The sequence below is a fragment of the Haliotis rufescens genome, unplaced genomic scaffold (genome assembly GCF_023055435.1).
Source record: "Haliotis rufescens isolate VD_foot unplaced genomic scaffold, xgHalRufe1.0.p SCAF_8, whole genome shotgun sequence".
Taxonomy (NCBI): domain Eukaryota; kingdom Metazoa; phylum Mollusca; class Gastropoda; order Lepetellida; family Haliotidae; genus Haliotis; species Haliotis rufescens.
In genome coordinates, this window is record NW_025964372.1 from 17283567 (window position 1) to 17310049 (window position 26483).

General features: G+C 38.6%; 2 protein-coding genes across 5 annotated transcripts in view; one reads left to right on the forward strand and one right to left on the reverse strand.

Annotated features, from left to right (window-relative positions):
- Positions 1-26483, reverse strand: part of LOC124144832 (cytosolic phospholipase A2-like) — a 151811-nt gene that overhangs the window by 114989 nt on the left and 10339 nt on the right. The window contains exon 1 of one of the 3 annotated variants that reach the window (XM_046514433.2): positions 15346-15463. The exons of 1 other annotated variant lie outside the window; for it this stretch is intronic. The gene's annotated coding sequence lies outside the window, so the exon portion shown is untranslated. Of the gene's footprint in view, positions 1-15011; positions 15144-15345; positions 15464-26483 lie in introns of those variants that run through there. One more of the 3 variants, XM_046514428.2, reaches the window with a different exon arrangement.
- Positions 15031-26483, forward strand: part of LOC124144833 (prostaglandin G/H synthase 2-like) — a 30017-nt gene continuing 18564 nt past the window's right edge. The window contains exon 1 of one of the 2 annotated variants that reach the window (XM_046514434.2): positions 15031-15169. The gene's annotated coding sequence lies outside the window, so the exon portion shown is untranslated. Of the gene's footprint in view, positions 15170-15426; positions 15560-26483 lie in introns of those variants that run through there. The other variant, XM_046514435.2, reaches the window with a different exon arrangement.

The following is a 26483-nucleotide window of genomic DNA, read 5'->3' on the forward strand; positions in this document are numbered from 1 at the left end:
GAGCATTCATAATCTATGAGAGGTTGATGAACTGATCGATTTGGTGAAGTAAGAAATCTTTCAACTTTCCAAAACTATTAGACATAAACTGAGAAAGAAAAGAAAGTTTTTAATGTAATTGAAAATTAAATTGTTTGAAAAAAGACTGGAGTAAAAAATGAATTAGCAAACACATGACTACCATGTTTTGTGCGGAAAAAAGAAAATTTATTGATAAATAAGACATCTAAGATAATCATCAGCAGTTGTGTATTGTGCAAAATATTGTAATATATAAAAGTTTTAAATAAAATTATATTTAAAAAATTAAACCTGAGCATCAGTACAGTTCATAAGGAAGAGAATATATGGATGTCAACTTCTTTATAATGAGGAACACAACGTTTCGGAGTAGATGCTTATTCCTTCATCAGGTGAATTCACGTGATGAAGGAGTAAGCATATACTCCGAAACGTGTTCCTGATAATAAAGAAGTTGACATCCATATACATTCTCTTCCTTATGTGAATCACTTCTAAATGCCTATCAAAGTACAGTTCATGTTTCGTATATAATATATAAAACTTGAGATATTTTCAACTGAAAATAAAACATGATAAATCAACTGAGAAGTATAGTTTCTTTTGCTGCTCAGTTTACATATTTTGGTAATTGAGTTCCATCAAAGGTTTCTCTCAAATTTCTAATTTCAGAATTGAAAGTCCAACAGTGCAACATAAAAAGGAAAATGTCCATATATTGCAGACAACAATGGCTTTGTTGGAAAGACAAGGCCCAAAATATCTTGTGTATCAGTAGCATATCATTCCAAGGTATGCATGAGGGTTCTCATATGAGCAGTGACTCACGGAGAAAACAAATCGGTTTGTAGGAATGATCAGAAAGAAAATCATGATCCATTAAAAGAATCCTACAATTAATCCACCCACTCATCACGTTATGTGAGTGTGCTTCAGGTCCTTATGTATGTTTGGCTATTATGTTTCTTCATGTTTCAGGGTAAGTCATGAAAGAGCAGGAGGCTGACACCACGCATCAGTTGGTCGACGTGACAGCACACATGCTCAGAGGGAGGTGTACGTGCTGGGGTGAAGGGGTGCAAACTGGGACCAGTTGACTGCTGCATTGTTGTGAGTGAGTGAGTGAGTGTGGGAGAGTGAGTGAGTGTGGGAGAGTGAGTGAGTGAGTGTGGGAGAGTGAGTGAGTGAGTGAGTGAGACTGAGTGTGGGAGAGTGAGTGAGTGAGTGAGTGAGCGAGCTTCAATGACTGGGAGATTAGCCAGAGCCAGGTCACAGGTTTTGTAGCAACAGACCAAAAATCATACACAGCATATCATGTCAGTGACCAAGTTGAGGCAACTGTGGGATTCGAACCCATGACGAGAGATATCCTGGCATAGATGACCTACAAAGTGATTCTAGTGAGTGAGCCACAGGGCCAGAAGGATGAATAATGTAACAGGTTGAGCATCAGAGGTCCAGGACCAGATGTAATCCTAATATTTTGTTCCTGATAGTCCAATCTCCTCATTAGGAGTCAACAACACCAATACTATGAAAACATTACTTAAACAATCACCCTGGAAACAAACCTTACAAGAATCCATTCTAAAGTTTACATCAATATGGTGAGTAAGACACTTGGTTGTGATTCTCTATAGCCTCGGCACCTCCAAACCCGGTTCAAATGTAATTTTCGATCAAAATGCATTAAGGGCTCTTCCACATGCAAACATTTAAGCAGAAGTGTGAACAGAAACTTACCCCAAGTACCACATTTTTTAGATCCTTGGGGTGTTCCTGTGACTGCATAGAAACTAGTAATTTGACCTATTCTTAAGAGATTTATAAGGAAACTTCCGATATGACCTAAATTCCAAAAATATTTATTGTAACCTCTGGCTGTCCTATGAATATAAAAGCACTGAGGGAGGAAATAAACTTGATTGGTGGATGGGTACTGACTTTCTGTACATGGAAACTGACATCCTGAAACTGATATGCAAGATCCGTGTATATAGGAAAACTATGGCTGTGTGATGAAGTGGTGTTTTCTTTGATGACCTGACCTCACTTTCAGATTCTACTCTCGGACATACCAGGCAATCATAGTCTAGGATCTTAAGCATGACATTGTGACATCAATATGGTAATATACTTCCTGTACTCTCCTGTGGATGGGCAGATTCCTGTGATTTCAACACAAGATATGTGTGGTATAACACGTGTATACACACGGTCACGTACAAAATTAACTGTAGCAGTACCAATTAATTATTTGTTCTTATTGATAAACTAAACTCAAAAATGTAAAAATGCTTTTTCATTGACTTTGAAATTTTTTCTTGCAAAGAGATTTAGTATATTTGGTGTGATATAAACCCCCTAATGGTCATTTCCATCAAGTACACTTCAGTTCAGTCAATATCCTTTGCAGTGTTGTCTATTTTTCTGCACTAGTTACAAACATTGGGCTACCAGAGCAGGCAAGATAACATCAGAAGATTTCAAAACTTATAGTACATCTTAGATTTTGTACACAAAATAAAATACTTCTAACATACTCACACATTCACTCAAGTAATACAAACACTGCATAAATCTCGTACCCATAAACTATTTAAGCTTAAATTTATACTGCAGTGCAGGAAGGTATATGGTCTCAAACATTAAAGTCTAAATTGTAAAATTTAAAAAAAGTGAAAGCTGCTCCTCATTTTCCAAAAGTTGATGACATAGCATCCAACCAACATAGAATTTCTGCTGATTACCGGTCTTGAAAGCAACGTCTTCTTCAATATGTAGTGAAAAAGCTTCCTTTTTATAAACATGAAAATAAGATTTTGTATTTTGTAATTTGCATTAATAAATATAGAATTTTGCAATTAGTAAAAGTAAATCGTAAACTTTATCTGTGTTATATTCTCTTTAACTCTGAAAAGTATCAATTCATGTTACTCTTTTCTTGTCTTGAGCTCTGTTTGTTCATTACAGGCACATCAACATTGGCAAATAATATTCATGTGACTGAAAGATGTGCTCAAGTTGGCTCAATTTGAATTGTATACTTGCACTGAGTGCATTAAATAACCTGAGTCACGAAAGAGAGAGAGATACATGTGCCAAAGTCACAAGGAACATCTTTCCCGAGCATCATGCATGGCTGACTCTCACAGAGTTCTCACAGCTAAACATATTCTTGAATATCTTATCAAATATGGTCATGAAAACAAAATTGTTAAAAAAAAAAGGTTCTTTGAATGGTTTAATTAGGTTAGAGCACTCGGACCTTGGTGTCCTTCCTTTTGAAATGGTTGGTTAAGAGTCCTCTTCACTTCAGCCTTTACCTAACCATTTCAACGGTTAGACACAGGGTCCTCATGTTCTAACCTATACTTAAATAACATTGGTAAGATCGTATTGTGTTCGGGGATCCAGGAAAATGTGAGTTTGAGGCTCAAAGACATTCCGTCTGCCACAACTTGGTATATCTGATGCTTTGTGTCAGATCAGTCGTAGATCCAAGGCCTGACCTGGTGATGGCTTCCAAATGTCACATTTCCTCAAACAAACCATCTCCTTACTGAAATGTTAAGTTGCCAAAAAATTAAGCTGATATTTCCTTCCACCTGAAAATGTGACGTCTGCTCTATTCTTTTAATATCAACAACAGATCTACACATACGATAGTGAATTGAGAAAGCTGGGCAGACCAGGCCCCAAACATCATATGCTCCTCACAACTCAAGATGACAGGTTGCAACAATCTGACAGACGATGGAGTAGCCTAGTGGTTGAAATGTTCCCTCGCCAAGCCAAAGGCGTTGGTTTGATTCCCCACCTGAATACAACTAAACTTCCTATGACTGTCCCTTGACCGAAGTGTTTACCACGTCGAAATGGCGTGATAACATACCTGTGCTTGATGTCACAAGGAGAATCTCGTGCTATGACTATATACAACCTGGGAATCATAACTCCTTGGGCTAAGACTGTCGAATGTCTGCTAAAGTATGGTGTGGCGCCAGTTGTAGCATTAAAAATTTCTTAAGTTAATGTACATGGGAGAGAAAAATCACAAGGATGTTGCACAGAAAATAGATACGTTTAAACGATATGATCAAATGGTGACAGTGGGCTTTAGCTTTCACAAATCTTAAAGCCAACTGATCTGTAAAAATCTGATCTGGAAGCGATAACTTTACCCACATCACGACGCGATAACAATCACTGATATACACAACTGCCTGGAGCATGTCACACATGAGAGAGCTGATTCATGGCAATGGCTACAGTGCATGTCACGTTTTTGCCTGGAAACTGACTGACGTACTTCACTGTTTTGTACAATACACGATCCTGCTGGGGCTGAAGGGCTCCGTCTGATTGGTCGCTGGGATAGTCTGAAGAAATCCACCAGTCTCATTGGCTGGGATAACTCTAACACTTGACCAATATCAAACCTGATGTTGTGGGATTGGTAAGTAATGGTTTATGTCATGATGACAGTATATTAGTTACATCACGTTTCATCAATTATGACGAGTTATTGGAAAAAAGATATGATCATGTCAACGCTATGATGAAACACTAAAACGTGTCTGGTGCTGAAAGGACAAAGATTATAATTAGGGGCAATCTGATCATGCTTTAGAAAAGTTCAATTTGATATTGCACATGAGTGTGTTCCCATGTTTCTACAGGAGCATATGATGGACTTATCTAGACCTGCTTAGAGTCCAATATTTGGTTCCAAATCTGTACAAATGTCATTATGAGTGAGTGAGTGAGTATGGTTTTACGCCGCTTTTAACAATATTCCAGCAATATCACGGCAGGGGGACACCAGAAATGGGCTTCACACATTGTACCCACATCGGGAATCAAACCCGGATCTTCGGCTAACGCTTTAACCACTAGGCTACCCGACCGCCCCTAATGTCATTATGACAAATGCTGGACTTTGGCCTCTTAAGATAATTGGGTCAATATTTTTATATTTGTACTGCTATGTATTCCTGTGGTTGGTCAGTGTGACATATTTAACTGGTTATAGGACCAATAAAGAGGAATTTTAGATTGTGTCATTGAATGCAATGTTAAATGACAATGTCAAAATATCTCTGAAAATAAGAACAAACATTCTGGGAACCAGTGTTTCCTAAACTACCTTCCATGGGCACTTAGTTTTGAATCTATGCATGTAAAACAAGCAAATTAATTAAAAATGATGGTCAAATAACCCAATCTCAATAAAATCATATCTTAGTTCTCGCTATCGCTAAACAAAGATCTGAGGACACCCCATTAGACCGACCAATTGAATGACATTCGCCATTTAGAAGGCAGCTTTCTCGTGCTGTACAGCACTAATTTTAAATTGGCGACTACGCTTTGAAACATATTTTGACAAATTCTCGATCAAATAATTTGAAACCTGAACAAAAGAACATTCTGGAATGGCTAATAGATGGTCTAGATTGTATGGATTCAGTCTTTAAGCCCGTAACTATCATTCGGAATACCCCATGTTTAGAAATCACATTCCGTCTGTCACTTTCATGATCTGGTAAGCGACACTCTGGTTGGATGAAAGGTCGTTCTGACGTGACCCCTAAAGGGATGTCCTCAGGTCTTTGTTTAGCGGAAGTGAGAACTGAGATCTGATTTTAATGAGATTGAAAATGACCCTATTTTTAATCAACACATATTATATCAAATGGGTTTTCATTTGGAGTATTTGGTGAGCTCATCTGTTAAAGAAAATAAATTGGTCAGGTGACAAGATGGAGAAGGAGGGGCCATGGTAGGCTTGATGTGTTCCCAGTGACCTGACAAATAGCTGTGATCACTCACTGATGTATCTTCCTGAGGCAAGAGAGTTAACTGACTGTAAAAGTCCAGTTTCCACCCTTGCCGAACTAGGCTGGAATTACTGGGCTTGATCGTAGCGCCACCAGTGGCTATTACCAGTTATGTTCCTTCTTAGCCTCTCCTATGGACCAATCAGATTCCACCTCTCGTATCACTTGCGTTTGCTTCACACAAAATGGTGGCGCCCAGTCAAAACGATTTGATCGATAAGCAAGATCTATATTGTGATAAAACAGGTCACAAATCGCGAAATGCATCAAATCACGTGAGCTCCTAGATTAAAAACATGAAAAGATTTGGAAAATATCTGCTGACAACGAGTTGGCAGTGCACATGCTTTGCAAATCCTGCCTCGGGAAAATAAGTCAGGATGATCTGATCAATGGACTATGCATAGACTCGTTAGTCCAGCCAAAATGTAACTCCATAATATCAGCCTAGTTCGACAAGGGTGGAAACTGGACTTTTATAGTCACTGATGTAATGTCCTTACGGTTCTGGAGGTGGTAGGTTACAGAGTCTGATGTCAGTCCGGACATTCTGATCATGTCCATTAATTACTATTTAGGCTGTTGTAGTAATGACATAAGTCATTGTAAAAAAAATTGCGATAACAAAAAAAGCCTCCCATGTCACATTGTATTAACATTTGATTGAAAAATCATAAATTGTTGTTTGTTTTTTAACGCCCCACTCAACAATATTACAGCTGTATGACGGCGGTCTGTAAATAATAGAGTCCAGTAATTGGAACAGACAAACCAGTGATTGACATCATGAGCATCGATCTATGCTATTGGGATACGAAGACATGCATCAAACAAGTCAGTGAGCCTGATCCCATTAGTCACCTCTTACGACAAGCATAGTCATTTCTTATGGCAAGCATGGGTTGCTGAAGACCTATTCTTACCCGGATCTTCAAGGAGCAATTAATTTACTGTGGCCTTGAGAAGATCCATTGAAATCGAGAACTTTCTCTGGTCCATTCAGGATGTGCACTCACCAGCACCACAGCATGATCAGTGTGTCCATGAAGTGCTTTTGGCCACAACTGCTTTGAAGCAGCCCTTCTGTATAGAACACCACCTAGGCATACCTAATACATAAAAAAAATTAAAATAACTTTGTATTATCATCTCTAAGGAAGTGTTTCTCGGGCATCGACACATCATTGAAACCCAGCATCCGTCATATTTATTACCTGTAAACTTTTCCGTATCACGTGAAGTAGGCTCTGTTATCCATGCTTGACATTGAAGTTGTCTTACAGAGCTGAGTTCAGTTATGTTTGTTGGTAATCTTGGTGAGAAAATATATATGTCTGTTGGAATTCTCGGTGGGAAAAAAATAGAAGTGTTCCAACCTAATCACTTTTGTTTTCAATGAAAAACTATGCGAAAAGTCACACCTCCCGCTTGAGAAAAATGTGCCAAGAATTACTGTTTTTAATAAAACATCATAGTCTAGATGTAGTATCAGGAAACCATTATTTTCACTGTCTGGAGACTACTTTCTGACCAACCACTGTCAACCGACAGCACGGTCTGGACAGGGGGCTGATATCCTGCCATTGCCCCTCAAGGAGGCCCTGACAATGACTGAACACATGGACACCTTTAACGACTTTATAAACAGGTCAGCTGCACAGGTATGGAGATGAAAGGAGCCGTATACACCCACTGGTCAGTCAAGTCCCGGCCAGGAGGGTTCCTCAAACACACTGGGCTATTTCTTCCCCATACGACCAATCATGAATATCTGAACAGCAGCATGACGACTTACCTGTGTTAATGAGTTTTCACCTGTGCGAACAAGTGCATGTAAACTGATACATATTGTGTTTGTTGTACGTGGAGGAAACCATGTACCTCCCTTGAGGGACAGGTAGGATTAGGCTGAAGAGGATTAAGGAACATCACTGAACCGTGCATCCCACCATGTCAGGACTAAATTCCTCTGGTACAACAGATGTGTACATCCTTTAGTGTTGATCTCGTTGGTCCGTTGTTTAACGCCACACTCAGCAATATTACAGCTATATGTCTGCGGTCCGTAAATAATCAAGTCTGGACCAGACAATGCAGTGATTGATATTATGAGCATCAATCCATGCAACTGGGATCGATGACATGCATCAACCAAGTCAGAGATCCTGACCACCCGATCCCGTTAGTCGCCTCTTACGACACATCCTTCAGTGCAATGCTCATATTAGCCCAGAATAAAGTATTACATTTTCCTCCTTGCCTGCTTCACAACAAAAGTCCCTATCTTGTAATATTTTATTGACACTAAGTATGCACAGATGAGGTGAGGTGAAATTGGGTTTAACGCCGCATCCAAGATTATTGCACTTATATAGCGACGTGCATGCGTGCGTGCGTGCGTGCGGCTGCTTGTACTAGTCCAGACTGATGCCGATTTATAGTGCTAGCCCACTGAGATACAATGCCGCAGTTTAACATGAATACCCCACTCAGACACAGTATACTGACTCCGAGCTGACCAGTCCTTGTTTTAGCCCTTTAATGCAGAGCGTCAGACAGGGTAAAAACAAGTACCATCTTTTAACGTCTTTTGGTATGACACGGCCGGGGATCGAACCCCGGCCCTTCCGCTCTCCGGGCAGACGCTCTACCACTAAACCACGGAGGCGGTCTATGCACAGATGAAGAAAATCTCCATGTCACCTTCTTCATTTACTTGATGAAACACACCATATACTGAACAAGAAAAGTTAGGGATCCTGGATATTTAGGGGGGACATTTTTTTTTTTGTAGTCCAGACTGAGCACACAATTTGATAAAAGTATCCCCAAAATAGTCACGATCCCTAACTTTTTTTGTTCAGTATATGTAGTCCGACTTAACACTCATGCTTCATGTGAACCGAACTAATTAAGAGTTAAATATACACAGATGCCTTGAACAATTTGTTTAAAAAAATAACATAAAAAACAAAATCCGGCATCTTATTTTAAAAGATTTGAATAAAAAACTTATAATTTATGGAAGTCTTATCTACAGAACTATTTCAGAAATCACTTCTTTCACATGCTTTTCAAAACAGTCTTGAGAGATGCTCTTCATATATGGTAGTCCAAAACCCAGGACAATGTGTTTATTGCAGACCCAGACAGCTTTAATCAAATCATATTACACAGCTAACAGATATAGAGAGTTAAAGTTATGACCCTGTACCATGAATTCGTTTTCCCTTACAGTTGTCGCACAATCAAACACAGATAATTGCTCCCTTTACAACCATCCTCAAGTCGTGAAATGTTTTTTTCTATGGGATAAAACACGACTGAGGTTTTTTGTTGACAACTCTTGAGACCTACAGCAGGTACCCGGGTAGGGTCGGGTCGGGTACCCGGGTAGTAAATATGGACTCGTCTCACCCGTACCTTCTAAGACTCATAACAGGTTATTACGAAGAAACAAATAATGTTCAAACCAATGGTGAATATCCGTGATCGGTTTATAAAATGTTTTAAATCGCAAAGGAACAAATACTCAGAAGGTCTACGTTCATTTCATTCTCTAAGGAAGGCATCATACAAAACATTATACAATGTTTACAGCAAAAACAACTAAAGATACATAATGATAAATATTTTTAAAAAGGATCTTTTCAAAAAATGAAAGTTTTAATCAAACATAAAATTGCATATTTGTAGTTTCATGTTGGAACATTTGTTGGGTTCTTCCATGAAATAATAAAAGAAATTAATCTGAACTCAGATCAAATATCACCTGATGGCACTGCGAGTCATACAGGTAGAAACAGGAGACGACATCACAACGTTTCAGCTGTATGGTTATGTAACTTAGTAACCATCTGCCAGCCTGGAGTCATCAGTACAAGTATGTCAGGAAGTTCTGGAACCCTGCATGCCCACTGTATTAATCAGGATTTCAGACTGAACATGCAAATTTACATGTTACAAAATGGGGGGGGGGGCCTAGTTGTCTAAGGCGCTGCGATTCGCTGTGCAGAGTTGCATTCCTTGGCCATGCCAGAAACCTATGATTGAGGGTTCGAATCCTGGTTCGCCCTAATTATGTTTCTAGCAAACGCTTTAACCACTAGGCTACCCGACCGCCCCTATTCAACAGTAAGTGCAAGTTCAAGTTTTGCATTCTATGAATTTATTTTTTTCAGCAAAGGGCATCTTCCCGAGGCAAGAGAGTTTACTGACTATAAAAGTCCAGTTTCCACCCTTGCCGAACAAGGCTGGTATTATGGATTACATTTTGGCTTGGCTGACAAGTCTATGCATAGTCCAATCAAAATCGCGCAACAAAATTGAAATCCGGTTCGTAAACTGTCGATCGAGCCCAGTAATTCCAGCCTAGTTCGGCAAGGGTGGAAACTGGACTTTTACCGTCAGTTAACTCTCTTGCCTCAGGGAAAATGGCAAAGGGCAGCCCCTGTTTAGTTTAAAAAGCTTAAGCTTCTGAAATTGAGCCCTGGGCTTAATTTCAGGTAAAATATTTTAAAAGAAAAAGTGTTATTTTCTGTAAATATGCCCTGTGCTAAAATATGAAGTCCCGGTAAGTTTAATCTGAGCATGAGTTAGTGTGGGCACAGTCTCCCTTTAAACAGAAGAACATGTAGAACATGTATGTTACTACTTTACAGCTCCAGATGACAAATCCATTACCATCTTCATTTACTGAAGAATATGCCGAGTAGACAAAACAAGTTCTTTCAGCTGCTTTCCAAACAAAATCTAAACAAACATCATCAAAACCTTTCAAACTGGTATGTGCCCTGTGTTTGTGGTATCTTAAGCTCTCATAACAAACTACAAAGAATCCCATTTACACAATATATTAAAATTTTGAACTAAAATGGTAAACTTTGAACCCAAACGCCTACGGGCAAACTACTTCCGATCAAAATGTTAGTGAAAGGTGCAGTCATAAAATAGGCAGGTGGCCATTTATTCCAAATATATGTGGGAGTTTGAAGTGTTGACCATGTAATATTTCACCAATTAAATCTAAACAAACCATTCTGCACAAACTGATACCTTCATCGCGATCTGTACCTGCTATGATTTCTACACAAATTTGCCACAAAGTAACTTCAGTCATAATGTGTTATTAACGCAATATCCCTGCCCTGCCAAGTGTTTGGCTAAAGTTAGGGACCACGCTAAATGGCATAGTTGTTGTCATGTCAAACAAGGTGGCGAAAAATACTCCCTATAATCCTACACAAGATTCCGTATACACAGCACCACCCGAGCATGTTTCACAGCGCTGATAGACAAGTGTTGTTCTTTGATATTGCTAGCTTCTAGACCCATACAGATAGCCACCCCAACACATACACAGACAAACACGTAACGTTTCACTCAACACTACATCAAGTCAGAAATCAGACAGTTGCAGTAACACCCATGTGCTCACAGCAGCCACATAACATTTACCTAATCGCTCCTTCTCGTATCTCAATGTCAACTAAGTATACCACAATCACTCCACAAACGCTCAAGTCTAAAGAAACAGTTTTTTTCTGTTTCATATAAGTGACAATTATTTCAAAAAGTTGGAAGGTCGAGAGGCCTGCTCGTGCACAACTGCCACCCTTTTACCTCCCCACCCTGATAGCGAAAATGGGTGGTTAAACCTTGCGCTGACCTACACATGAATAAGGCAACCCACCCTTCTTCATGTTGAAGGAGACACTGAGCCTACTGACGTACACTTAAGGATGGTGTTAGGTAAATATCATCAATCTTTAGTCTGTAACAGTCTATGAAACCTTTATAATTAAATCTTATTCTTATCACCAGATATAAGAGCAAATGTTATTAGTTTAATCACACTAATTGTCATCAATTTTCATAATTTAATGATCTATAGCAATTATATCTAAGTTTTATCAATGAAAACAATGATATTATTTGTCTAAGCAACACTAAATGCCATCAATCTTTAGCATATAACAATCAACAGAAACATTCAAACTAAATCTTAAGTTTTTAAAGATATTGTTAATACCACTAAGAGAACAAGTAAATGCTTTCATACTGTTATTACTATTATTATTACTATTATTATTATTACTATTATTAGAACAGCTAATGCAGCTATGCTGCTACATTGTTTTACTTAAGATATGTCAAGTATCAATGATGTCAGTAAATATGGAATACTTTTGGATCCTTGGAGTATGGTTTTATGCAACAATATCACACCAGAGAACAGAAATGGACTACACACATTATGACCATGTGGGGAATCAAACCCAGGCCTTTGATGTAACAAGTGAACCCTGTAACCACTGTGCTTCCAACTGCCCTCTTATGGAATTCAGCACAAGTTCTGCCATGGCTAACCATGCGATTAAAAATATCAAAAAAGTCAGCATAAGGTTATTAAGCATTTATTGGAATTATGTAAAAAAAACAACATTAAATTTTTTTGAAAGAAGATTATTCAGAAAAGAAAACAAGAGTTTGCCACTAATGTGGCTATATCCCCCGCTCCTGTTGCAGAATTTATGACATAATTAAATCTAAACAAACCCTAACCTATTTTAACCGAGGTGGAACTTGTCATGGAAATTGTAAAAAAAAGAAGAGTTTGGAAGCCAAGTCCATCTTGTTGCCATGGAAACGTAAAAAATAAAAATTTCTAAATAGCAAAAGGCACCAGTTCAGCATGTACCTGACATACCTGCAAAGTTTCATACAAACAAATTGAACGGTTACTGAGTTATGCTCCGGAAATGAAACGTGACTTGGGCGGGGGATAAAAAACCTGTCAAGTCAGCCAATTGGGGTAATTGTAGTACTCCCAACACCATTTTCCTCGGGAAAAAAAAGAAGTAAATTCCTGAATAATATTACACTTTCACAACTTCAATTTCACAACTCGGTAGTTATTCAAATGACTCAGATTGTGGTACAGTGTATTTCTATTGTATAATAAATATTAAGACCCTATATGTTATGATGTTAAAAATTAATAAAACATGATGGAGGAAAACCCAATACATTTCTCAATGGGCTTGGTGAGACTTTGTGTGTGCAATCAGGTAGGGAGGGGGGGGGGGGGGGGGGGGGGAGGCAGAGAGAAACAGGAAGTTGTATGAAAAGGCTTGGAATGTCATCTGTGGTTGACCACAAACTAAAGAGGGGCTCACAAGGTGTGTTTAACTGTCATCTGATATCAGTCTAAACACTCGCACACTCTCACCATACATGCACTGCACGAAGTGTTGCGTTATCTGGGGACGTCCTGGGGCACAATGAGTTAGCATTTCTCATTGAAGGAAAGAGGCAATTTCATTGGACATTATTTTTAATTTTGAAAAAGTTAAAAGGAAATGGATAATTTGACTTTGGAAATTCAATAGAACATTGACATCTAAATGGATGAATGTTAGTCACTGCTGAGGAAATGCTGGAGTGCCGTAAAATATTTGAGTCTGTAAATCAAAGCCATATGAAATGATTTCATATCTTCTTCTCTGCTCAACTCCTTTTCAATTCACCTTTTTATTTGTTCATAATTAAAATAATAAACTTTTAAGAAATGCAATACAGTTGAAAACCTGATATATTGACTCTAATGGTCAAAGCAATGTACTACTCAAAAGAAGTTAAAGAACACCTGATTCTTTCACATTACTACAACTAATCTGTCATGGCATGATAAACTGTAGTAATATGAAATAACATGGTGTTCTTTAACTTCTTTTGAGCAGTATATATTAATCCTACTTTATTCCCTTGCCTGTATTCAGTTTGAATATGTATGCTAATTAAGATTGAAAATCATTAATGTCAAATTTGAATCAAATATATGCCATAATCTTATGAAAATTGTGGATGATAATGCTTCTATTAAATAAAAATGTGAAACAATATATTCCAGCAATATCACAGCCGGGTACACATGAAATGGGCTTCACACATTGTACCCATGGTGAGTATATGCCTCTCTGGCGAGTATATGCCTCTCTGGTAAGTATATGCCTCTCTGGCGAGTATATGCCTCTCTGGCGAGTATATGCCTCTCTGGTGAGTATATGCCTCTCTGGCAAGTATATGCCTCTCTGGCGAGTATATGCCTCTCTGGTGAGTATATGCCTCTCTGGTGAGTATATGCCTCTCTGGTGAGTATATGATTCTCTGGTGAGTATATGCCTCTCTGTCTAGTATATGCCTCTCTGGTGAGTATATGCCTCTCTTGTAAGTATATGCCTCGGTGGTGAGTATATGCCTCGGTGGTGAATATATGCCTCTCTGGTGAGTATATGTTCCTTATGATCAATAGTCACATTCCACAACAACAAAATTCAGTGAAAATGACACATAGATTACCCAAATCAAAACACTTTGTGTACAAAAAAAACATAGAAATAAAAAATATCACAGACCAAGCTGAATACGGTATGTCAGCTAAAGACCCCCAAAAGCCCCTTCCCCAATAAACTTGATACAAATATCAAAAACACTTAACAGCATATAAATTTTACAGAGTAATGAAATACCAATAACTTCGATAAGATATGTGCAACAATAGTTTAGGGGAAGTTTGGGGGGGGGTGTAGAAGGAGTAATGGGAGGAGGGGAACTCCAAATATGGGGGGAGGAGCTACAAGTCAATACAAGGATTACACCATGTGAGGTGGAGGGTTGGTGATCAGCCGGAAGTAGGACATCCTCGTCACCGAGTGGGTGTGTGGAGTAGCTGGAACTCACTCCGTGAGTCCCCGCCTAGATGCATTCACCGCTATGTGTATATATAATGCCTGCCTCGAGTTACTACCACACCGGAGTTACTATAAACCACGCACCACACGACTACACAACCACGTGAAATACAAGGTACAGATACTCATTCCACTTTATAGTTTCCTGCAGATTTACTTTAAGACCATGTCACTATCTAATACATAGTGATTGTATTCAAGTATTATTGTACATATTTCAATATCATATATCAGCGATTCTATTCAAGCATATGTCCATTAATGATTTTATAGTATTTTCTACACTAGTTATTTTATCTCCAAATTGAATATTCTTTCATTTGATTTGCAAGTCAAAGTAATTCATCTTATTTCAGTGACCATAAGATATTTCAACAAAAATATTCATTCTTACCTGAAGTGAAATTCTCCAAGGATTCCCGAAACTAAAGACACTCTCTGAAGGAGCACATAACAAACAACTGTATCAAGACCCTGTGGATAGCCTTAGCGGACAACGGAAGCAACTGGGCAAACAGACCCGAGGACCTTTCACCCTGAGCCAATACAGCGGTAAGTACCGGTACAGCTTATACCTACGTTGGGGAATATCTAGCATTGATGCTCACTGAGCCATGACCAGGGTATCACATCCAGTAGCGCTTCATTGGCTCCGGCTATAAGTCATGTGGTATTTGTGGATAGCCCCAAGGTTCACATAGCACACCTGAATAGGCACGAGTACTGACCTGTCATAATGCTGGCAAGGTGAACACTTCAGTAGAATGCAGGCTGCTCGTTGCCTCAGTCAGGCTTGCTTTGTTAGCATTAGGAGCTGTGAGACTTGAGGAGAAAAATCACTTCTAGCAGTCAAGGCTGGTTTCTGGTTGTGTTTGGAGAAATTTTTCGTAACAGTTTCATTATATCTTGACTGAGTGGCTGGATTTACTATAGTGTATAAGGGTAAGTTGTTCAAGCATGTCCTCCACAAGTATCACATGATCGACTTGATCACACTTACCTCTATTCAAAAACATAAGGATTATTTGTTGAAATTTCCTTTCAAATCAGAGTTTCAAAATTAATGACGCATAACTTTCACTGCTGTATAGTTTCATGATATTTAAAATTATATTATAAAATTTGGGTATTTCATAGGGTGCTGTTTCACCTGATCAGACAAACAGTAATCTTTGATAATACATCAGGGAGTAGGGTGTGGGTTCACACCCCTCGAAGCAATACTCCAGCCTCATCTGTGACAATAGGGTACACCATGGTGGGATTCACACCGTGTGGGAATCAAACCTAGGTGTTTGAAGCTTGATCCACTCAGCCACCCTGGTAACATCAGGATAACATGACAAAGTCAAACTGATTCAAAGCCGGTTCCTGAATATCAACGAATAATAACATTTTTGTTTCATCTATCTTCATGTAAAAATCTGCTGTTTTCATTGATGTTATTCATGTTTAGACAAGGGGAGTATAACATGGGATACAGCATGGCGTACATATATATGGTGTATAACTGGATATTTTTACCACCTCTTCTAAGACCCTACAATGAAGATAACAAACTGACAATATTATGATATTTGGGGATGATTTACAACAGGTTATTGCTGTGACCATAACATTTCCACATTTACAAGGAAAATGACAAACACATGTCTACACAATAACCTTGGCCTTTCTCCATACTGGAGTGTTCACCGTGCACAGAATATTCGCCAGGCACACAGCAAAGCACCTTATTACTTATAGAACTAACTGTTTACAAGATTCATACAGGGGTTAATCTAGAAAGACAAACTATTAAAGTGCCCCCCGCAAGCGAACTGGGATCGAAATTGGTATTTAGTTCAAAATTGTGGGGGTTTTAATTCGGAAGTATCTTCACACTGAATTCAATGCAGGAAAGTAAAATTCAGCCACTTCCTCTTAAGTGTTATCAGTGAAATACAAGTCACCTCAACCAAGCCATCACATTAGGTACTACTTCATTGACATGAATTAAATATTTTTTATTACATTTGCTGCAGACTTGGCCCTGAGCAGGTTCAGATAAATCACTATTATATATAAAAAAAATTAGCATTTGCATGTTACTTGAAAATGAAAATATTATGTACCAAAATTTAACTGTGCACTAAAGCGTTAACTTGAAAACAGAGAGAGATGCTGTTAAGAACAAACCTCCAGACCAAATAAAGCTGTAAAGAAAGTATTCAGGTTACAACATTCCTGTGTGATTGTGCAACAAAACCCATGTCAAATCCCGTAACCTGGCTAATATAACTGTAGTTTATAAAACTCCCTGAAACTATGTGCCTATCAGTGAACCAGCAGTCTGACCCAGACTCCAGATGGAGATTACTGAGGGGATTCTGTATATTGACATAGCCCTATTTTAGGAGAACCCTTGTTTTTTGTGCCTCACGTCCACAGTCTTGATTACCAAAGAGCAACACTACCACCTTCAAGCTGATGGGGATGGTCTCGCTCCCTCTCATGGCAATACAGGGTAACCTAGTGGTTAAAGCGCTTGCTCGTCACACCGAAAGCCTGGGCTCGATTCCCCACATGGGTACAATGTGTGAAGCCCATTTCTGGTGTCCCCTCCTGTGATACTGCTGGAATATTGCTAAGAGTGGCGTAAAACCATACTAACTCACTCAGGGCAATACCACCATGCTATCCACATTGGCCTATTCTGATTAAAGATTAATAATCAATAATTAATTGCAAATCAAATAATAAATAATACACATTAGGGATTTACCCGGTTATTTTTATTTGTCCTTGGACTTTCTTTTGGAGTCCCATACATGAAAAACAGTGAAATTACACAAAATAAACTCTATAAAAGAAAAAGTATCAATTCAAAATTATGGCGATATAAAGTATAAGATTTCAACACATAAATAATGAATAATAATAATCAGATTTCTAAGGGAATATTGGTCCTTTTAATGTAATACTCACAGATAATATTCACTTCTGATATTCACATTTCAAAGGATTAGTCGAATTCAGCCAACTCAGAAATGTACACAGCTGAAAGTGAATTTTTTTTCCGGGTGGCAGTTTTAGAATCAGCCAACCGAGACTAGGCAAGGTCAGAGACAAAATGTGGAGGCAGGTACACCAGTGGGAGAAAGCCGAAAGCTCTATGATTATCTTCATGACTAATCTAAATAGCTTAGGTGGCTTGTGTTTTAATATCATACACAGATATGACCAGGTCATAAATAAACCCATTAACTTGGAGTAAGTTTTATATTGTGGTTGTTGAAAGTTTGCAATCTTTAACAGGATCAAAAGTATGCTGAAAAAAGAAATACACTAGATGCTCTCTCACATTTACATCCTGCTCAAGATGTTGTTAAACGACATCGAACAGTTTTAACAACTGAATTGAATTTATTCTCTTCTCGTGTAGCAAAACGTTAACTGTGAGTGAGTGAATGTTGTTTTAGGCGTGTCGGCAATATTGCTGCTTAAATCATACAGCCTGTTAATAAGCTGGGACCAGATCAAGTGGCAGGAGATAGCTGAGTTTCATTCCTACTGTTAGACATTCCATCACACAATTTCTTACACCTATGGGTGAGAAACCCATTTGAGATAACTGGTATCACACATATGCTTAAACTGATAGTGGATGGTATCATACACATAGGTGCGAGATCAAATTCCAGGTTCGTGATTGGCTACTCCATGGTGATGACCTGAGGTCCGATTATGACGGACTACTTAGGGCTTGGATGAGTCCGAAATTACTACCCGGGTACCCACCCCCCTATTACCCGACCCAACCCAGGTACCCACTGTAGGTCTCAAGAGATAGGTACAAAATGTCCGATTGGGCATTTTATTACCATAGCACTGGCAAAACGTATTTAGATAACTGTATAAACAATCTGGTCATGCATACACTGAAGTTGACTCAAGTTATATCTTTATTCAAAGATATAAAAGTCCGAAGGAATGTGAACATTTGTGACTTGTAGTGTAACCACAGAGTTCTAGATACTTTTTTGTCATTAAACAATATATCACGTGACTAACCAGGGGTCCGGGTAGTCCAGTATAGGAACCCAGTCCTACTCAGTTCCCACCCGACCCGGGTACCCGTCCCAGCCCTAGGACGTCTCATTGCTAAGTTACTCGTGCTTCAGTCGAAAGTTCATCTACATCTGTGTTAAATGTTATGGTTTTACCTCCTGGATGCCACAGGGACATTTGTCCCTCCTCTTCAACCCTTACTTCGAAGTTGAATAAACTTCAAACTACAACACGCATGCTAATGCACTTCACGGGTTTGAATTCTGAGGGAAATTCCCTGTTCTTTGATATCATCCACTGTCTGTTTAGGCTAATCAAAATGAATGAAAATGACATCTGAAAATTAGGTACTCCGGAAATCTCACTAATTTTGATACATTACTAAGTCACCATTCACGGCGTTATTTACTGTATATTTAGATATCTAAATATCAGGCATTTACTCGAAGAATTGAATTTAAAAAATATCATTTTAGTGATCACGGGTATCTGTTTTTCATCAAATCACTATTGATAATTCTGAAACATCACTGATAAGCCAAGAATCGATTGGAATATTTGGAAAATACGCAAACACAAACGCTGAAGTGTATTTTCCGCCATATGTGATAGTGATTACAAAATCACATTTTCACATATGCCGGTTAAGAAATGCCTATTAGATTACATATATTTCAAACTCAGCTGCGATACATACATCCCTGAACTCCTCATACATTTTAGAATCAAATGACAAATGGTTCTTGTCAACAATACAAATTATCTAGTAAAAATCAAGTATAATAATAGGTTGAAAACGAGCGCTGTGCTTGGAAAACCGTACTTGTGTTTAAACAAAGCAAAATTCAGATTTCATTCTGTGTAGCATTTTTCCATTTTTCTATACGGGATTAGAATGCCAAGTGGCAAGTTAACATGTTAATAAAAATACAAACAAAGATAAATAATTTAAATCAAACAGAATTTCAGTTTGTAGTTATTTTCCAACTTCTTAAAAATTAAGGGTACAATCAAAACAGTTGAAAGACAATTTCTTCAATTTTCAAGGTCAGTATAGAGAAAACGGAACATACATAATTTGCAGAAGTTCTTTTTTTAAGGAAGTTATCATCTAATTACCAACAGGGTCCAGGCAATTATGAAGCAACATATCAATCTCACTGACATACATGATCCATGAATTGCAGCAGCAATCAACACAGGTCGTCCAGTCAACTGACAAATTCAGGGATTTACTAGCCCACCCTTGGGGAACTCCATTGAAAGCTGAGCACAGGAGGATGTTGTCATTAGTCAAAAGGATCCCTTGTAAATCTTAATGCCAAATTAACAAGATAAATGACCATTTAGGGTGGAATAATTGCATTTATAACTGGTAGTCAGCATTGTCGTGCAACACCGATGACAACTGGGAGTGCTATTTCGATATACCACTCAAATAAGTAAGGACCACCCGATCCTTTCATAATACTTTAGTTAATCCGTCATACTTTCAGTAGTATATTTAATTCACATCCAAGTTTGAGCCTGGGATAATCTATGGAATAACGGACTGGTTACCTATACATATTAAAGCCCCAACAGTGAGTATGGTTTTATGTCTCACAGCAGTAGGAACGAAGAATGGCTTTTCTGGAAAGAAAGCAAAATTACCATAGACTCAGGGTTTGCAAACATTTAAAATTTATATTACAATGTAAAAATTATAACTTCTGCATCAACACCAAGCCTCTCCTTTAAACACAATACACAACATTCCTTCAATTACATCACATTTACATCAGCCCTCTAAAAGCATTTCTTGAGATTCCACACACAATTTTGAATTTAGGTCAGTTTTGTATTGACATTAACTACAAATATATCTACATAGCTATGTTTGCTGTGGAGGCAAGGGGCAATTACCGGACACAAGCCGGAATGCCCTTGACACTATGACAACCATGTACTGGATGTACCTAGTGGCTACTGATGTTGCCGTATCACTCGTCCATCCAGATCCGTGAAGATCTGGGTTAGAATAGGTCTTCAGCAACCCATGCTTGCCGTAAAAGGTGACTATGCTTATTGTAAGAGGCGACGAACGGGATCGGGTGGTCGGGCTCGCTGACTTGGTTGATGCATGTCATCGTATCCCAATTGCGTGGATCGATGCTCATGATGTCAATCACTGGATTGTCTGGTCCAGACTAGATTATTTACAGACCGCAGTCATATAGCTGGAATATTGCTGAGTGCGGCATTAAACAACAAACAAACTTTTCCATTCAGATAGCATCCTCTATATCTCCAGGGCTCACATATCGGTAAACCTACACTAACTCCTGGATATATAGAGTATGTATGTGTAGCGGCCATTAAATTTCCGAGTCCCGTGATGGGATTCGAACCACGGACCTTCTGATCCGAGGTCGGACGCCTTGTCCACGACCAAATAGGTTAACCCCGTCAGCAAGCTGACAAGGTAAGGATGTCATCTGTGGGATGACTCCACATCCTGCTACATATGCATAGTTACACATCTGAAACTCAACAGGCAATGTGTACATAATACATTTGAGATATTTCAAATGCTCATTTCTATCATTAGTTGCCATCAACAGCAGGACCCAGGATTCAGAAAGGGAAGGATGGGGGTGGGGGTCATGTCCCAAGTACCGGTATTTATACTGAATAGGAAGTATTACTTGGAATATTACATTCAAGTGCTGCTAGTACAGTAGTCCAGTTTGTTCGGGATATTCAGGAACAGGACCCTTTTCTTTCCATACTAAACAAAAATACGGACCATGAGTAAGTTTGGGGATATTTTTTTAGTGAAGATTGAGCACACAATTTCATAAAAATATCCCCCAAAATATTCATTATCCCTAATTTGTTTTGTTTGGTATATTACACTAGTGTACTAGTTCCCTATGACAATGCACGGACGTGGGTTGTGCTGTGAACCAACAGCCAGTGTGGCTGACAAGCATCTTGTTTGATGTTATGTTTTCATGTTGAACATTGGTATGCTGCTGCATAATCATATGGAAATGAGAAACTTTGCACTTTGTATTTCAGTTCATGAAATTAACTGAATAAAAATCCTTAATCTCAACTTCTGCAGCTTTTTGTAAAGAATTTGATTATTAATGTGCAACTTCTGATTTTGAATGAAATAATTAATATTTTGGAAGGCAAAAAATATAAGTTTTTTCAATTAGTTATGGCAGACTGTTCACTTGGTAGGTTTCTATTAATCTGAGTAGAAGACTATTTTTAGCTATATATTTGAAATTGATATCTAATATTGCAACATCACATGCTGCCTTCTTTGTGCCAATGTGTGGAATAAATCTGTGTTGTGTCAATCCTATCAAGCTTGGAATCCTGGCACATTTAACAATAGCAATGGGATTGTCTTATTATCATTGAAGTACCCAGTTGGCTTCTGCTCGTGATATGACCTGCCTCTGGCCACAGCCCCCTAGGGAGATATACAGCGTATCTATCATTGTCATATTAAATGGTGGGTCATCGTGAATTCTTTATGGTCTTGTATACACGACGTTCCTCAGTTGGACGTATTGACAATGTCTACACGGGTGATAGAGAAACGTACCGTACACAAGGATTTGACAATGATGTGGGCGTGCTCTCTGGTGACTTTGCAGGTTTCTTAGAAAAATTAGTCTGAAATTACACCTAAATACCAGGTGGGCATAGCTTCCAAGAACACTTAACATAACACCCCATTAGGCCTGCATGATCTGTGTTATGTCTTGTAACACATACCTCCTTGACAATGCAGAAAAAAGAGGGAGAAAGAGTTTAATTGGAGGTCATGAAGGTACAAAACAACAATCTATAAAAAAAAAGAATCTAATTGAGGTCTCCATCAAGAAAGACTATTGTTTAAACTTTAGGTCACATCCTGAGAAGTACGAGTTTGAAATAAGCATACACTGAAGTAAGCGAAGAGTTTTCTTATTTCTTTGAAATAAAGGTGAAATTAATGTAGGCTATCAATGAAAGAAAATTGTTATAATCATTCAGATTTGAACAGCAATCTCATGCCAAGAATCATTAAACAAGAACTACAAGAACCGTAAGGAACAGGAGGATTGGAGGACAGTAACCACAGGACTATCAAATCGCACCCAAAATTGATTAATAATTACTTTACACAAAAGAACATCACGCAGCAAGATGATCATGTTATACGCATGTTAGTCAAATGCTGGATGGTTTTGGGTATCCTTGTGGTTCAAGTGGCAATGCCAAAGAACTAAGTTTGAATCCCAACATAGGTAAAATATGTTAGTCAGTTATCCCCCCCCCAAGTGATTGTGCCGGAATAGCAACATGGCTCCACACAATAATCTTGGTGGTTTATTCTGCACTGGATACACCAAGCAAAGTCGTCCATATTACCATGCACACCCTTCTTAAATAACTTATACACCACAAACACTTCTTAAAACTGTACACATAACCTTAAAAAACTGTTTGGACACATTAGCACCTAGTGAATTACGTAAAAAAATGAGTAGAAAGGATAAGAATTGCTTCTTTAGCACTCATTCGCCCAACATCAACAGACTGCAGCCGCAGCGACAGTTGTCTAAGCAGATAAGTACACGGTCAATATTTGGGGAGTGTGACTGGAGAGTGGGAAGATGTTTAATGGGCTGGAGTTTTAAACTTAATATGTAAAGTGAACAGTTTGTGATGTGAATATATGTCGACAGCCAGCGATGCTTACATTGTATCAGGTGTGACAAGTGGCTGATCCTATGCCACATTGTGTTACATTGTACAGGGTGTGACAAGTGGCTGATCCTATGCCACATTGTGTTACATTGTATCAGGTGTGACAAGTGGCTGATCCTATGCCACATTGTGTTACATTGTACAGGGTGTGACAAGTGGCTGATCCTATGCCACATTGTGTTACATTGTATAGGGTGTGACAAGTGGCTAATCCTATGCCACATTGTATTACATTGTACAGGGTGTGACAATTGGCTGATCCGGTGTCACATTGTGTTACATTGTACAGGGTGTGACAAGTGGCTGATCCTATGCCACATTGTGTTACATTGTACAGGGTGTGACAAGTGGCTGATCCTATGCCACATTGTGTTACATTGTATAGGGTGTGACAAGTGGCTAATCCTATGCCACATTGTATTACATTGTACAGGGTGTGACAATTGGCTGATCCGGTGTCACATTGTGTTACATTGTACCAGGTGTGACAAGTGGCTGATCCTATGTCACATTGTATTACATTGTACAGGGTGTGACAATTGGCTGATCCTATGTTACAATGTGTAACAAATTTCTACAAACGTCAAGGCAGGTTTAAAACTTGCACTTGATATTTGGAACCAGTCAAGACCTGGTATAAAACTTAATTGGGCATATATCCTGGGTGGTTATATGGTTATATGACCACATCTGGACCAGGCAAACCATTGTCTAAAAGGACGAGGAAGTGCTACATCAGCTGTATCAAACAGGTCCATGAAATAATTGAGTCTTGACCAGACAAACTAATTTTTGAAAACTCAAACAATAACCATGCCATCAGTACTTCCAAGATATGTCATAATGTTAAGGTCATAACATTGCACATACTCAAAAGAAATAACAGTACAGTCATGCTGCAAATGGACTAATTTGAATGATTTAAGCAACTTATCCCATGGGATTGCAGTGTAAATGATTGCACCTACACTGTCCGAGTATAGGATGCATTGATGCAATATTTTGCATCCGGTAAAACCATGACCATTGTGAAGTTTAGCATTTATTTTGGAAACATATCTTCCCAGACAGAGTCATGGTTTTAGGCAATAACAAATATAACTAGAGACAGTGTCTCATTGCAACAGGTGTCAGATATACATTCTGACAGTGCATGGGAGATGAGTTGTTTGCTGTGTTGGCCTGGAACCTGTTGCACAAAGCGATCTTAGTGCTAAGTTGGTCGTAACTCCAATGCATTACCATAGGCTTACGATCAACGCAGCATTAAGATCACTTTGTGGAACAGGGCTCTGGACTGGTTGTTGGGGGTCGACACCAAGTAGGCTGTTGCACTGATCTACCTTGTGCCGTTAACGCAGCCCAAGTTAACATAATTTACATAATAACATAATCTCTTCCTGAAATACACAGGGCTGCAATCTGTGTACATGGTTTCGGAAACTGATACGAAAAGTGTGGTGTGTTCCCAGAAACCTATTAGGAACAATTTTGTCCAGAAAAATCCATTTGTGTTTGTGTGCATGAGATTCTTATATTCTCTGCTCATATTGAATTTCTTCCCCAAACGTTGTGCAAGTCTTACATCAATTTCTGGCTGGCTGGGTATTTATGTAACCTTTTTACCTTAAGTGGAAACCTTTTCAGAAAATAACTTCAGACAAAAGAAAATTACCGTATTCGACGTAATAAGCGCCCCGCTCTAATAAGCGCCCACGGCGATATTTGTTAATATACTGGCTAGTGAACAATCCTAATTGGCACCTCTTCCGATTGATCAATGTACACAAGACTTTTTTATTCGTGCATAATATGTTTGTTATATGCACCCTTAATTATGGGCAATTAAATTCTGGAAAAATATATCTGTCGTATATAAACATTTCAGGCTGTCAGCATAAACCACGAAATTTACGATCTTTCAACTCTGTTGTTTTTCACCAAAATAATATTCTAATAAGAGCCCCCTCATTCTAATTTTGAGAGCGCCCTGGGCGCTTATTATGTCGAATACGGTAATAACAAAAATTTCAATTTGAATAAATATTATATGAAATAGAAATGTATGTGTATTTTGAAAAGACTAAAACAGTAAAAGTCTAAATCCTACAACAAAAATTTGTTAGGACATAATATATCAATATCAGCCCTACGCAAAAACATAACATGTGACATGAGATTGAAAGGCAACCAAAATTAACCACAAAACAATTCTATAACATACTGATCATGCATCATCATTAATTATGGTTTCTTTGAAAATATGACTGCACTCAAAGATTTCAGGTAAATATTCTGGTGATGCTGTTTTGGGTATTTGAAAAATGGACTTTTCCCACTTGATGCGAATTATGTGATGAACACACTGAAGCTACACCATCAGTGGGGTGATGTATTGTGAGTCGTACTTGTATAGGTCATGTTGCGGCAGAGCCAGGAGTCTTCAGGTGAAGTGCCGGAGATGATAGGGTAACCTTTACAACTGGCTTGCCGAGTCAGCGCGGACGAAGCAGCATGGTTTAGAAAGGTCGCAGTTCCTCTGTTGTCATGCAACCAGTGCTCTTAAATTATCTCTGAAATCTTTGATTGGACAAGATACAAATAGTCACAGGGTCCAAGTGGCAATTTTGTGCAAACAAACATGATATAAACTGTCTGTCTACTTAAGTTTGAGAGCATACAAATGAGCTACCAGGTGCTGTAGAGAATATTCAAGCTATATCCTGGTGTATGAGTGAGGGTTGGTGTTGATAATATTATTATGGAATGTTCGGTTGAACAAAACCTTCCAAATGGCGAGCTGGTTTTCTTGGGGGAATTAGTCAGCAAAGAGCCGGAGTCACAGGAGACTAATCACCATTTTATTTACAAGAACAATTAACAATGAACAATTTACAATATCTTAGAATATAGCTGAGGGTGCCACAGAGTCGGTACAACCCTCTGGGCTGTGGTAGAGAGGTCTGCTTGATATGAGTGACAAAGCCCTTCTGCCTACCATTTGGCTTCTGTATGTATTTAACAAAAATTAGAACAATAAAATGGAATATGATTAGTTGAT